General features: G+C 38.3%; 1 long non-coding RNA gene across 1 annotated transcript in view; it reads right to left on the minus strand.

The window, feature by feature from the left end:
- Positions 1-5,352: 5,352 nt before the first annotated feature.
- The window catches only part of LOC145546666 (uncharacterized), a 41,338-nt gene continuing 32,801 nt past the window's right edge, over positions 5,353-13,889 (minus strand). Inside the window, exons 2-5 of the long non-coding RNA XR_014083133.1 lie at positions 9,030-10,519; positions 8,444-8,603; positions 8,204-8,371; positions 5,353-5,649 (exon numbers count right to left, since the gene is read on the minus strand). This is a non-coding gene — a long non-coding RNA (uncharacterized LOC145546666). The remainder of the gene's footprint in view (positions 5,650-8,203; positions 8,372-8,443; positions 8,604-9,029; positions 10,520-13,889) is intronic.

Raw genomic sequence — 13,889 nt, forward strand, 5'->3', positions numbered from 1 at the left:
AGGATTGGAATGCAAAAGTAGGAAGTCAGGAGATACCTGGAATAACAAGCAAGTTTGGCCTTGGAGTACAAAATGAAGTAGGGCAAAGGCTAGCAGAGTTTTTTCAAGAGAATGCACTGGTCATAGCAAACACCCTCTTCCAATAACACAAGAGATGATTCTACACATGGACATCACCAGATGGTCAGTACGAAAATCAGACTGATTATATTCCTTACAGCCAAAGATGGAGAAGCTCTATGAAGTCAGCAAAAACAAGACCTGGAGCTGACAGTGGCTCAGATAATGAACTCCTTATTGCCAAATTCAGACTTAAATTAAAGAAAGGAGGGAAAACCACTAGGCCATTCAGGAATTACCTAAATCAAATCCCTTACAATTATGCAATGGAAGTGACAAACAGATTCAAAGGATTAAATCTGATAGACAGAGTGCCTGAAGAACTTTACACAGAGGTTTGTTACATTGTACAGGAGGCAGTGATCAAAACCATCCCCAAGAAAAAGAAACACGAAAAGGCAAAAAGGTCGTCTGAGGAGACATTACAAATAGCTGAGAAAAGAAGAGAAGCTAAAGGCACAAGAGAAAAATTAAGATATACCCAACTGAATGCAGAGTTCCCAAAATAAGAGAGACTTCCTAAGTGAACAATGCAAAGAAATAGAGGAAAACAGCAGAATGGGAAAGACTAGAGATCTCTTAAAGAAAATTAGAGATACTAAGAGAACATTTCATGTGAAGATGAGCGCAATAAAGGACAGAAATGGTATGGACACAACAGAAGCAGAAAATATAAAGAAGAGGTGGCAAGAATACACAGAACTATACAAAAAAACTGCTTAGTTACCCAGATAAGCACGGTGGTGTGATTACAAAAACCAGAAGTCCTGGAATAAGTCAAGTGGGCCTTAGGAAGCATCACTACAAATGAAGTTAGTGGAGGCTATGGAATTCCAGTTGAGTACTGCAAACCCTAAAAGATGCTGCTGCTAAAGTGCTGCACTCAATATGCCAGCAAATTTGGAAAACTCAGCAGTGGCCACAGGATTGGAAAAGATCAGTTTTCATTCCAATCCCAAAAAAGGCAATGCCAAAAAATGTCCAAACTACTTTGCAATTGCACTTATCTCACATGCTAGCAAAGTAATTCTCAAAATTCTCCAAACTACACTTCAATAGTATGTGAACAGAGAACTTCGAGATGTTTAAACTGGGTATAGAAAAGGCAGAGGAACCAAAGATCAAATTGCCAAAATGTGTTGTATCATAGAAAAAGTAAGAGAATTCCAGAAAAACATCTACTTCTGCTTCATTCATTATGCTAAAGCCTTTGACTGTGTGGATCACAACAAATTGTGGAAAATTCTTAAAGAGATGGGAATACCAGACCACCTTACTTGCCTCCTGAGAAATCTGTATGCAGGTCAAGAAGCAACAGTTAGAACAAGATATGGAATGACAGACTGGTTTCAAATTGGGAAAGGAGTATGTCAAAGTTGTATATTGTCACCTTGTTAATTTAACTTATATACAGAGTACAAAATGTGAAATGCCAGACTGAATGAAGCACGAGCTGTAATCAAGATTGCCGGGAGAAATATCAATAACCGTAGATATACAGATGACACCACCCTTATGGCAGAAAGCAACAAGGAACTAAAGAGTCTTCTTGATGAAGGTGAAAGAGCAAAGTGGAAAAAGCTGGCTTAAAACTCAACATTCAAAAAACAAAGATCGTGGCATCTAGTCCAATCACTTTATGGCAAATAGATGGGGAAACAATGGAGACAGTGACAGAATTTATTTTCGGGGGCTCCCAAATCACTGCAGATGATGACTGCAGCCATGAGATTAAAAGATGCTTGTCCTTGGGAGAAAAGCTATGACAAAACTCGACAGCATGTTAAAAAGCAGAGACGTCATTTTATCAACAAAAGTCCAAAGCTATAGTTTTTCCAGTAGTCATGTATGGATGTGAGAGTTGGACCATAAAGAAAACTGAGAACCAAAGAATTGATGCTTTTGAACTGTAGTGTTGGAGAAGACTCTTGAGAGTCCCTTGGACTGCAGGGAGATACAACCAGTCAATCCTAAAGGAAATCAGTCCCGAATATTCATTGGAAGGACTGATGCTGCAGCTAAAGCTCCAATATTTTGGCCACCTGGTGCAAAGAACTGACTCATTAGAAAAGACCCTGATGCTGGAAAAGATTGAAGGCAGGAAGAGAAGGGGACGACAGAGGATGAGATGGTTGGATGGCATCATTGACTTGATGGACATGAGTTCAAGCAAGCTCTAGGAGTTGGTGATGGACAGGCAAGCCTGGCATGCTACAATCCATAGGCTCACAAAAAGTCAGACATGACTGAGTGACTGAACTGAACTGAACTATGCACTGTTGTTGATAGGAATGTAAATTGGTAAGGCACTATGGAATACAGAATAAGGTTTTTCAAAAAATTACAAATAGAACTACCATACCATCCAGAAATTCCACTTGTGGACTTTTTTTTCTTTAAAGAAACAAAATAGCAATTGAATAAGATATACCCATTTCTATGTTCATAACAGCATTATTTAAAAAGCCAAAATATGGAAGCAACCTAAGGCTCTATTAATAGATGAACAGATAAAAAAGATGTGGCATTTATATATATGTGTGTATATGGGCTTCCCAGGTGGCTCAGTGGTAAAGAATCTGCCTGCAATGCAGGAGACACTGGTTCAAACCCTGGGTGGGGAAGAACCCCTGGAGAAGGAAATGGCAACCCATTCCAGTCTTCTTGCCTGGGAAATCCTGTGGACAGAGAAGCCAGGTATGCTATAGTCCATGGGATCACAAAACAGTTGGACATGACTGAGCAACTAAATGACTATATACACTATATATATATATATATATATATATCTGTAAATAAATGTTTGTGTGCATGTGTGTATATATATATACATGTATATATGCACAATATTACTCAGTCATAAAAGAAAAATGAAATCTTGCCATTTGGGGTAGCATAAATGGATCAAGTGAAATAAATCAGACAGACATAGACAAATATCGTGTGATTTCATTTGTGCGTGGAATGTAAAAAACAAAACAAACATAAGAAGGAAAATAGACTCATAGATGTGAGAACAAACTGGTGGTTGTCAAAGGAAAAGGGGCTGAAGATTGAGTAAAATAGGTGAAGAATTATGAACCTCCCATTACAAATAATAAAGCCACAAGAATGTAATATACAGCATAAAGAATATAGGCAATAATATTATAATAACTTTTTATGGTGACAGATTGTAGGTAGACATCATGGTGATCATTTTGTAGCATATAAAAAATTACACTATGTTGTAAACCTGAAACTAATATAATATTGCAAGTCAATTATACTTCAATAAAAATGAATACACAGATAGTGGAACCTCAGAAAGTTGAAGGATTGGGGATCTTATTTTATTTTATACTTATTTAAGTATATTATTGTGAGTTTTTTGAATCCTTAATGGAACAATAGACAGAATAAAGCCTAAAAAGCAAAAAATAAAGTGCTCTTTTTTTCCCATAATGAATAAACCACTGATGGGTAGAGACAATATTTTATTTATTTAATCTGCTACAGTACCTATTCTGTGATTTGCACACAAATTATCACTCAATATGTAGTTTTTTAATTTATTTGGACAATTGTAGAATAACTATCAATACTTTGTAACTCCTCTGAGAAAATTCTTATTCAAAATTTTGCTGAAAGGTGCATTAAAATATTTGAAATTGACTCAGAAGGCTATGTGTATTTGTATATTTTTCATTTAAAAGACATACCTACTTCACTTAATTTCAGGTAACTATAAATTTAATATCATCGGCCCAGGTTCTGAAAAGTAAAAAGAATTTCTGGGAGAGGTAAGTAGGAGATGAGAAATGAGGAGAATGAAGATGGTTCTAACACCAGTGTGATTCTAACAGGAAAGAGACAGGGAAAAGTCAGAAGATAAAAGCTGATTATTGATGCATGCTCTTGAACCCATGGGACCTCAGGTAAGCCACCTAATGTCTATAAGCCTAATTCCTTTTGGTTGTTTGAATTTTCTATAAAATGGGGGAAAGTGGGACATATGCTCTGCTTGCCTCATTGGATGATAATGAGAATGAACTGTGTTGGGGTATGTAAAAGCTGTACAGACATTGCACAATATGATACACCATCATCCTCATTACCGTTGTGACACTACACTGTGTTCTATGTATCCTTGTACTTATCTAGCTCTAACTCTGTGCAATTAAATAATCACTTTCCTTCATTTTTTTCTAACTCCAGAGAACATAATACAACATATTCCAAAACAAATCTCACCTGCCCTCAGTCAGGCCATACACAGACACACCAAGAACAGGGTTAGTGGGACCTTCAATCTTTGGGATCTTGGCTTTCAATCTTTGAGTCAGGAATTGAACTGGCTAAAGTGTAAAGACTTTAAGTAACTTGTAATTGTCTTTTTCCTTCTCTATGCATGCGTGAGTGCTCAGTTATTTCAGTCATGTCCGACTCTGCAACTCTATGGACTGTAGCTCATCAGGTTCCTTTGTCCATGGGATTCTCCAGGCAAGAACATTGGAGTGGGATTCCAACCCAGGATCAAACTCACATCTCCTGCATTCCGGTCACATTCTTTACCCAGTGAGCCACCTGAAAAGCCCCTGACTATGCACAATTTCCCTATTTAAACTAATGTGATATTTTGAGGATATTATTTATAAATGTGATATTCACAATCAAATCAGTACATACCCTGTTTTGGAATCTAGTAAGCTCATCAGAAAGGGTCATAATTAAATCCCTAATGTTTAGTAAAAAATACAAAGAAAATTCACAACAGACAATAGTCTTCCTCTGTGAAATTCATAAAAGAGAACACTATTAGTGTGCTATCTTAATATGACAGAAACCTAAGTGTGAATGATCACTTACTAAGCATAATATAATGAGAAAAATGCTGAACTTAAGCTACTGAACATCTCTTAAGTCTCTATTTTCTTACTTATGCAATGAAATTAGTACCACTTGCCTTATCAAATTACTGTAAAAATTAAATTAGGCAAGGCTGATTAAATAAGAATAAAGCATATCATGGCTTCCCAGGTGGTGCAGTGGTAAAGAATCCACCTGCCAATGCAGAAGATGCAAGAGATGCAGGTTCAATCCCTGGATCAGGAAGTTTCCCGGAAGTAGGAAATGGCAACCCACTCCAGTATTCCTGACTGGAAAATTCCACAGACAGAGGAGCCTGGTGGGCTGTCTGTGAGGTTGCAAAGAGTTGGACACGACAAAGCAAACATACAAAGCACATCATACTCTCAGTTCCCTTTTTTTTTCATCTTCGCTGAAATCTGGGTTAAAGCAAATCACGCTTCAAAGGGCTATGAGTGTGTTTCCCTCTCTTGAAGCTCATTTCTGGTGAGCTTCTGCTCATTCAACTGTGTAATGTACACCCCCGTATTCTTGCTTTAAATAGAGACCTCTGTAATTTGCAGCATTTTTTCTTACCTATAGATTCTCTAATTTCAGATCTCAGACTCTGGCTCTTTCACATGAAAAGTATCTTCTGTGTGCTTGCTGCTTATGTATACTTTATTATCCTCTACATATCACCTGTATAGGCAGAAACAGTAAGATTGCACAGTGACTATATTATCAAGGATCCTCATTCTACCCCTTCTATCTTAAACATCCAATCAACTCATAGTGCATTTTCAACTAGTAATGGAAAGAGAAGAGATATAATTTATCCAGAAAGAGAAACATTATAATTTCAGGTTGCTGATTCAGTTTTTTAAAATTTACTTTTGTTATTCACCTGGCTTGTGCATAAAGCACAAACTGAAGTGCAAACAGATGAGACAGCGATCAGTATGTAAACATACCATATGCCAAAACAGAATTGTTGCTGCAGCTATCCAAAGTTATCTAGGTTATCACTGACAAATATTAGCAGCTTCCCACAGAACAGAAGAAATTGACAGCCACCTGCTCCTTCTTGCCTGTTGAGTGAAACAGACTTTATCTTCTACTGACTCTGCTAAACTGTGCATTACAGGTGATTCAAAGCCACTCTGCCAACTATTCAAAAAAATGACTTCACTCAGCAGGAGGACTCTACCTTGCTAAAAGAAAGGAAAAGAGACCAGAGAAAATGTTTAATCTAAGACCATCGTTGTATAGATCAGAATGCAGGTCAAAAATATTTTGCCAAAGTCATAAAAGTTAATTAGTTGTAAAAATAGGGTGAGTAAAAACCTTTCTGTTTAAATTAAGGATTCTTTCAGGAAGGCAGCATAATGTACCTTGGTTATATGTGTATATATATATATATATATATACACACACACACACACACATATATATATATATAATATATATAATGCATTAATATATATAGTATGTATTTAAAGAGCACAGTACAAGTACTGAAGGCTTCCCTGGTAGCGCTAGTGGTGAAGAACTGCCTGTTAATGCAGGAGAGGTAAGAGACACTGGTTCGATCCTTGGGTCTGAAAGATCCCCAGGAGGAGGGAATAGCAACTTACTCCGGTATTCTTGCCTGGAGAATCCCTTGGACAGAAGAGCCCGGCAGGCTACCGTCCATAGCGTTGCAAAGAGTCGGACACATCTAAAGCTACTTAGCACCCACGCACGTATCAGTACTGAGGGAGACTGTCTGGCTTGTATTATAATTCTTCAATTATATACAAGCTACCAAGTTAACCAGTAGGGACTTCAGTTTTCTTGAAATTGTCTTACAGGATCATTGTGAAGAGTACATGAGACAATCCACACAACATGTAATTGTACAACATATAAATTAAACACATGATGGCAACTATTATTATTATTATTATTCAATGGGCCAGAAAATCTAAACCTGTTAGGTCCCAAAATAACTTAATATCTTCGAAAGAAGGGATCATCCTACATTCAGTGGAACTGTAAATTCACATAAACTTCAAAATTTTAAAGTTATGTCTACGTCACCAATAATTCAGTCCCTTTAAAATTCTTTTTTCTTTATCTTTGGAATGACTATCCTAAGCTTTTAGTAAATTCACCTGGCCCAAAACATAACCACATATAATGTGGATTAAGAAATTAAGTTTTTTATTTTTGTCTAAAACTCATTTGAGCTCTTAAACCAGATTCTAGCTATTTTATAGAATAAAAGATAAACAGAATTTTAAAAATGTATGAAGTATGAGGAACTCTGCCTAATTTGAGTCTTGAGCCATGGTTTAAATATTATTTTAAGGAAAAGCCTCTTTACCCATTTATCTATTTGTAGGCTTTACCTTGCTTCCATATCTTAGCTATTTTAAATAATACTGCAATAATATAAGAGTGCATATACCTTTTAGAATTAATGTTTTTTTCCTTTGGATAAATAGCCAGGAATGGAATTGCTGGATCAGGTAGTTCTATTTTTAATTTTTTAAAAAAATCTTCATACTGTTTTCCATAGTTGTTTAGTCGCAAAGTCATGTTCAACTCTTTTACGACCCCAAAGACTATAGCCCACCAGGCTCCTCTGTCCATGGGATTTCCCAGGCAAGAATACTGGAGTGGGTTGCCATTTCCTTCTCCAGGGGATCTTTCCAACCCAGGGACTGAACCCACATCTCCTGCATTGCCAGGGGATTTTTTTTAACACTGAGCCACCTGGAGAGTCCCTTTTCCATAGTGGCTGCATCAATTTACATGCCCACCAATGGTGCACAAGCATTCTATCTCACCGTTCTTGCAAACACTTGTTATTTGTTTTCTTTTTGATGTCAGCCATTCTGACACATGCAGAGTGCTACCTCATTGTGGTTTTGACTTGCATTTCCCTGATGATTAGTGATATTGAACATCTTTTCATGTGCCTGTTGGTCATGTGTATGTCTTCTTTCGAAAAGTGTTCATTCGAATTCTCTGCCTATTTTTCAATTTTGTTGCTTGTTTTTCAATGTTGAATTATACAAGTTCTCTGTATAGTTTGGCTATTAACCTCTCTTTTTTTCTTTCTCTCTCTCTCTCTTTTTTTTTGTTTTTTGGCCACACTGCCCAGTTTGTGGGATCTTAGTTCTCTGACCAGAGATTGAATTTGGCCCTGGCTGTGAAAGCACCAAGTCCTAACCACTGGACCTCCAGGGAATTCCCTGGCCATTAATACCTTATCAGGTGTATCATTTGCAAGTATATTCTCCCATTCAGTAGGCAGCCTTTTCATTCTGTTGACAGTTTTCATCACTGTGCAAAAGCTTTACAGTTTAATGTAATCCAATTTGCTTATTTTTAGTTTCGTTTTCCATGCCTAAGGAGACATATCCAACAAGTATTACTAAGAACAATATCAAATTATGTATTGCCAAGAAAAGGATCAAGATGAAAGAGTAGTGGTATGGGGGCTTACCTCCCATCATGAACATATTAGCACTACAACTGCATATACACTCTTCCTGAAATCAGCCTGGGGACCAGCAGAATGCCTCTTCAGCAGCCAAGACTGTAGTGAAAGATCCACACGGAGTCTGGTAGGAAAGGACGAGAAGTGGTCTGGTTGGGATCTGTGTCTGTTAGGGAACACAAAAGAGGAGGGGGGATATCACAGGCTCAGCGATCCTCCTTGGGGACTGATGGGCTCGGTTCTTATAGCAGACACCCCTCTTAGCAGCCCTGGGGGTCAGATACCAGGAAGACAAATTACCTTAGCTTTCTTGAAAACCAGTGGGGCTTACTGGGAGACTGTAAGGGAAGCAAGACTATGCATTAAAGAGTGCAAGCACAGATTTGCTTGATTCCAGTCACAGCACAGAGACAGCAGATTGAAAATTTAGCTGAGGTTCTGTCTGCCTTGCCAGAACTGAACTTGTATAAAAGTTGTAGCTATGTCCACCTGCAAATATGGGATGATAAGTCCTTTAGGTGAGAATTAAAGATCCAGGAAGGCATAGATTTCTATGAATTTAGTAGAGAAGGTTGTTCTGAATTTAACTCACCAAATAATCAGTTCAGTTCAGTCGCTCAGTCGTGTTCGACTCTTTGCGACCCCATGAATTGCAGCACGCCGGGCCTCTCTGTCCATCACCAACTCCAGGAGTCTACCCAAACCCATGTCCATCGAGTCGGTGATGCCATCCAACCATCTCATCCTCTGTCGTCCCCTTCTCCTCCTGCCCCCAATCCTACCCAGCATTAGGGTCTTTTCCAATGAGTCAACCCCTCGCATGAGGTGTCCAAAGTATTGGAGTTTCAGCTTCAACATCAGACCTTCCAATGAACACCCAGGATTGATCTCTTTTAGGATGGATTGATTGGATCTCCTTTCAGTCCAAGGGACTCTCAAGAGTCTTCTCCAACACCACAGTTCAAAAGCATCAATTCTTCGGCACTCAGCCTTCTTCACCGTCCAACTCTCACATCCATACATGACCACTGGAAAAACCATAGCCTTGACTAGACGGACCTTTGTTGGCAAAGTAATGTCTCTGCTTTTAAATATGCTATCTAGGTTGGTCATAACCTTCCTTCCAAGGAGTAAGCGTCTTTTAATTTCATGGCTGCAGTAACCATCTGCAGTGATTTTGGAGCCCCCAAAAATAAAGTCTGACACTGTTTCCACTGTTTCCCCATCTATTTCCCATGAAGTGATGGGACCAGATGCCATGATCTTAGTTTTCTGAATGTTGAGCTTTAAGCCAACTTTTTCACTCTCCTCCTTCACCTTCATCAAGAGGCTCTTTAGTTCTTCACTCTCTGCCATAAGGGTGGTGTCATCCGCATATCTGAGGTTATTGATATTTCTCCCGGCAATCTTGATTCCAGCTTGTGTTTCTTCCAGCCAAGCGTTTCTCATGATGTACTCTGCATATAAGTTAAATAAGCAGGGTGACAATATACAGCCTTGAGGGACTCCTTTTGCTATTTGGAACCAGTCTGTTGTTCCATGTCCAGTTCTAACTGTTGCTTCCTGACCTGCATACAGGTTTCTCAAGAGACAGGTCAGATGGTCTGGTATTCCCATGTCTTTCAGAATTTTCCACAGTTTATTGTGATCCACACAGTCAAAGGCTTTGGCATAGTCAATAAAGCAGAAATAGATGTTTTTCTGGAACTCTCTTGCTTTTTCGATGATCCAGCGGATATTGGCAATTTGATCTCTGGTTCCTCTGCCTTTTCTAAAACCAGCTTGAACATCTGGAAGTTCACGGTTCACGTATTGCTGAAGCCTGGCTTGGAGAATTTTGAGCATTACTTTACTAGCATGTGAGATGAGTGCAATTGTGCGGTAGTTTGAGCATTCTTTGGCATTGCCTTTCTTTGGGATTGGAATGAAGACTGACCTCTTCCAGTCCTGTGGCCACTGCTGAGCTTTCCAGATTTGCTGGCATATCGAGTGCAGCACTTTCACAGCATCACCTTTGAAGTGATGGATATTGATGAAGTGATGGATATTCACTTTGAAGTGAAGGAAGTTGAGGGATATAGACTAATGAAGAAAAAAAAAGATAACAGATTGATATGATCTGTCACAAACAGAAGTACCAATAACAAACCTCATTTAACGTAGTTTTTGGTAAAGTTTGGGTTCTCTGCAAAGTTGGAGAAAGAGCTTTTAAGAATCGTCAAAAACGTGTGTGAATGTCAAAGAACTTTGCAAGGTGAAACACGTGAGTCAGAAAGGGACAGATATTATTGTCCCCTTGTATGTGGGATACCTAGTGTGTGCGTGTGTGTGTGCTAAGCCACTTTAGTCATGTCCGACTCTGTGCGACCCTGTGGACTGCAGCTTGCCAGGTTCCTCTGTGCCTGGGATTCTCCAGGCAAGAGTAGTGCCGTGGGTTGCCATGCCCTCCTCCAGGGGCTCTTCCCTACCCAGGAGTAGTCAAACACGTAAACAGAAAGTCTGGTAGTTACCAGGAGTAGGAAAGAAGGGGAAGTAGGCTTGTTTAATATGTATGCAGTTTTAGTTTGGAAAGATGAAGACGTCATGGATATGGATGGTGATGATGGTTACACAACAATGTAAATGTACTTGATGCCACTGAACTGTACACTTTAAAATGATTAAAATGGCAAATTTTATTTTTATGTATTTTACCACTATTGAAAAAAGAATCATCAGGAGAAAGATAGAAGGAGGGAACTGACTAAGATAATGCAATTGAAATGACCATGAGAAACTAAATGTGCATAACTGCTTACTGGTAACAAGTTTCCTTATCATAAAATTTGTTTTTACCTTAGAATGTGTAGAAAATCTCAGCAAAAGAGTGCCCCCTTGTGGACTTCTGTGAGGTGGCAAAATGCGTAATGTGTAAGTTCTCTAAAATCACACAGCTCTTCTCAACCATGCCTTCCAGTTATGCTTGCATTCCTTGATTTCAGAGAACTCAAACACCTCTCAAAAGTTATAAACTAAAAGAAGCATGCTGATATTTTTTGGAGAGATTCTTTTCTCTTAATTTCTTAGTTAACAGTCAAAAGACTATTCATTTCTGGAAAGTTTTAAAGGTTCAAGTTTAGTGGCTCTAATGCTAATGGTAGCCTAGGATATTTAAATTCATATTGGGTTTCTGGAAGAAGCTTCTCTAATGGTAAAAATATACATATTCTTAGTGGATTTTTTGTAGGAAGAGAGGGCTTAAGATTAACTTTAGGGTGGGTAAAAGATTGGAGAGAGATTCAAGAGTGAGGGGACATTTGTATACCTATGGCTGCTACATGTTGATGTATGGCAGAATCCAACACAGTATTGTAAAGCAATTATCCTTCAATTAAAATAAATAAACTTTTAAAAAAGGTTAGCTTTATTTCATTCATTGCTTCATTTTTTTCTGTTTCCCAGTAGAAATGACACCTTTTTTGCTACTACCATCCAATTTTACAGTTAATAAATAGAAAATTGAAGAAAATAATTATCTTTTTGATCACCACAAAGTGGTATGATGTCCTTCCACGACAGATGTTTTTATTTAACACTTTTATTTTAAGTTGCTTTTTGATGATTACATAATTATTTCTCTTGTTCTTTTTTTTTTAACCTCATTTGGTGGCCAAGGAAATGTTAAATAAATTTTTCAAGATCATTGGAAGAATGAGTGGCAAAGCAAATTTAACATTCAGATGTATGGGTTTCCTACACTAATCTTGGAGCTGCTGCTCTAAAAATATATGTTTTTAAGTAGAAGCAATCTTGTGGGGACAGGATTTTTCAAGGTAATTCTATTTTATGTGGTAAAATAACTTATAGACTTTGATAAAAAGTTTCTTTTACAAACCTAAGTTCCTAATGATGAATCTGTCAATTTTGAAGAAGACAATAGAAAGATGAATTGCCCCTGCTGGCATCATTCACTTGATATATATGATATACATGAATATATATAACGGTGAAAGAAGAGAGTCAAAAAGCTGGCTTAAAACTCAACATTAAAAAAACTAAGATCATGGCATCCAGTCCCATCACTTCATGGCAAATAGATGGGGAAACAATGGAAACAGTGACACTATTTTCTTTGGTTCCAAAATCACTGTGGATGGTGACTGCAGCCATGAAATTAAAAGATGCTTGCTCCTTGGAAGAAAGGCTATGATAAACCTAGACAGCATATTACAAAGCAGCGACATCACTTTACTAACAAAGGTCCATACAGACAAAGCTATGGGTTTTCCAGTAGTCATGTATGAATGTGAGAGTTGGACCATAAAGAAGGCTGAACCCCAATAAACTGATGCTTTCTGACTGTGGTGTTGGAGAAGATTCTTGAGAGTTTCTTGGACTGCGAGGAGATCAAACTATTCAATCCTAAAGGGAATCAACCCTGAATATTCATTGAAAGGACTGATGCTGAAGCTGAAGTTCTGACACTTTGTCCACCTGATGTGAAGAGCAGACTCATTGGGAAAGACCCTAGTGTTGAGAAAGATTGAAGGCAAAAAGAGAAGGGACGGCAGAGGAGGAGATGGTTATATAGCATCACCTACTCAATGGACATGAATTTGGGCAAATTCTGGAAGATAGTAAAGAACAGAGAAGCCTGGTTTGCTGCAGTTCATGGGGTCGCAAAGAGTCAGACACAACTTAGAGACTGGATTAAAAAAAAATAATTGGTACATTACTAATAACTAAACTCTAAAACTTATTCTATTTATCTACTAATGTTTTTCTCTATCCCAGATTCTCGTCCAGGATATCCCATTGCATATAATGGTCATACCGCCTTAGTCTTCTCTCATCTATGACAGCTTCTCAGCCTTTCCCTGTTTTTCATGACCATGATATTTTGAAAAATATGTACTTCGTAGATTGTCTTCAAGTTTGGTTTTGTCTGATGCTTTTCTCATGATTAGAGTTAGGGTTTTTATGTGTGTAGAACACTGAAAATGTGGCAGCATCTTTCTCATAACATCAAGTCAGAGATGCTTGATATCAACATGAGTTATCATAAGATAACCTTGATCACTAGGTTAAGGCGCATGTGTGCTAAGTTGCTTCAGTCACATCCAGCTATTTGCAATCCTATCGACTGTAGCCCACCAGGCTTCTTTGTCTATGGGATTCTCCAGGCAAGAATACTGAAGTGAGTTGCTATGCCCTCCTCCAGGGGATCTTCCCAAGTCAGGGATCAAACCTGCATCTTCTGTGGCTCCTGCATTGCAGGCAGATTCTTTACCACTGAGCCACCCAGGAAGCCCTAGCTTAAGGTAGTGCTTGCCAAATTTTTCCATTATAACATTGCTGGATTTTCAATTTTTCTTTTTGCTGTTCTTGGGGAGGGATGACTATGTCCAACCCACGCTGAAGGTGAAGGTAATTAAGCTCTACCTCCTCGGGGGAGGGGAGGTATTTGCATATG

This window comes from Giraffa tippelskirchi, chromosome 4 (genome assembly GCF_054371585.1).
Source record: "Giraffa tippelskirchi isolate mGirTip1 chromosome 4, T2T-mGirTip1v1.2.pri, whole genome shotgun sequence".
Lineage (NCBI taxonomy): Eukaryota > Metazoa > Chordata > Mammalia > Artiodactyla > Giraffidae > Giraffa > Giraffa tippelskirchi.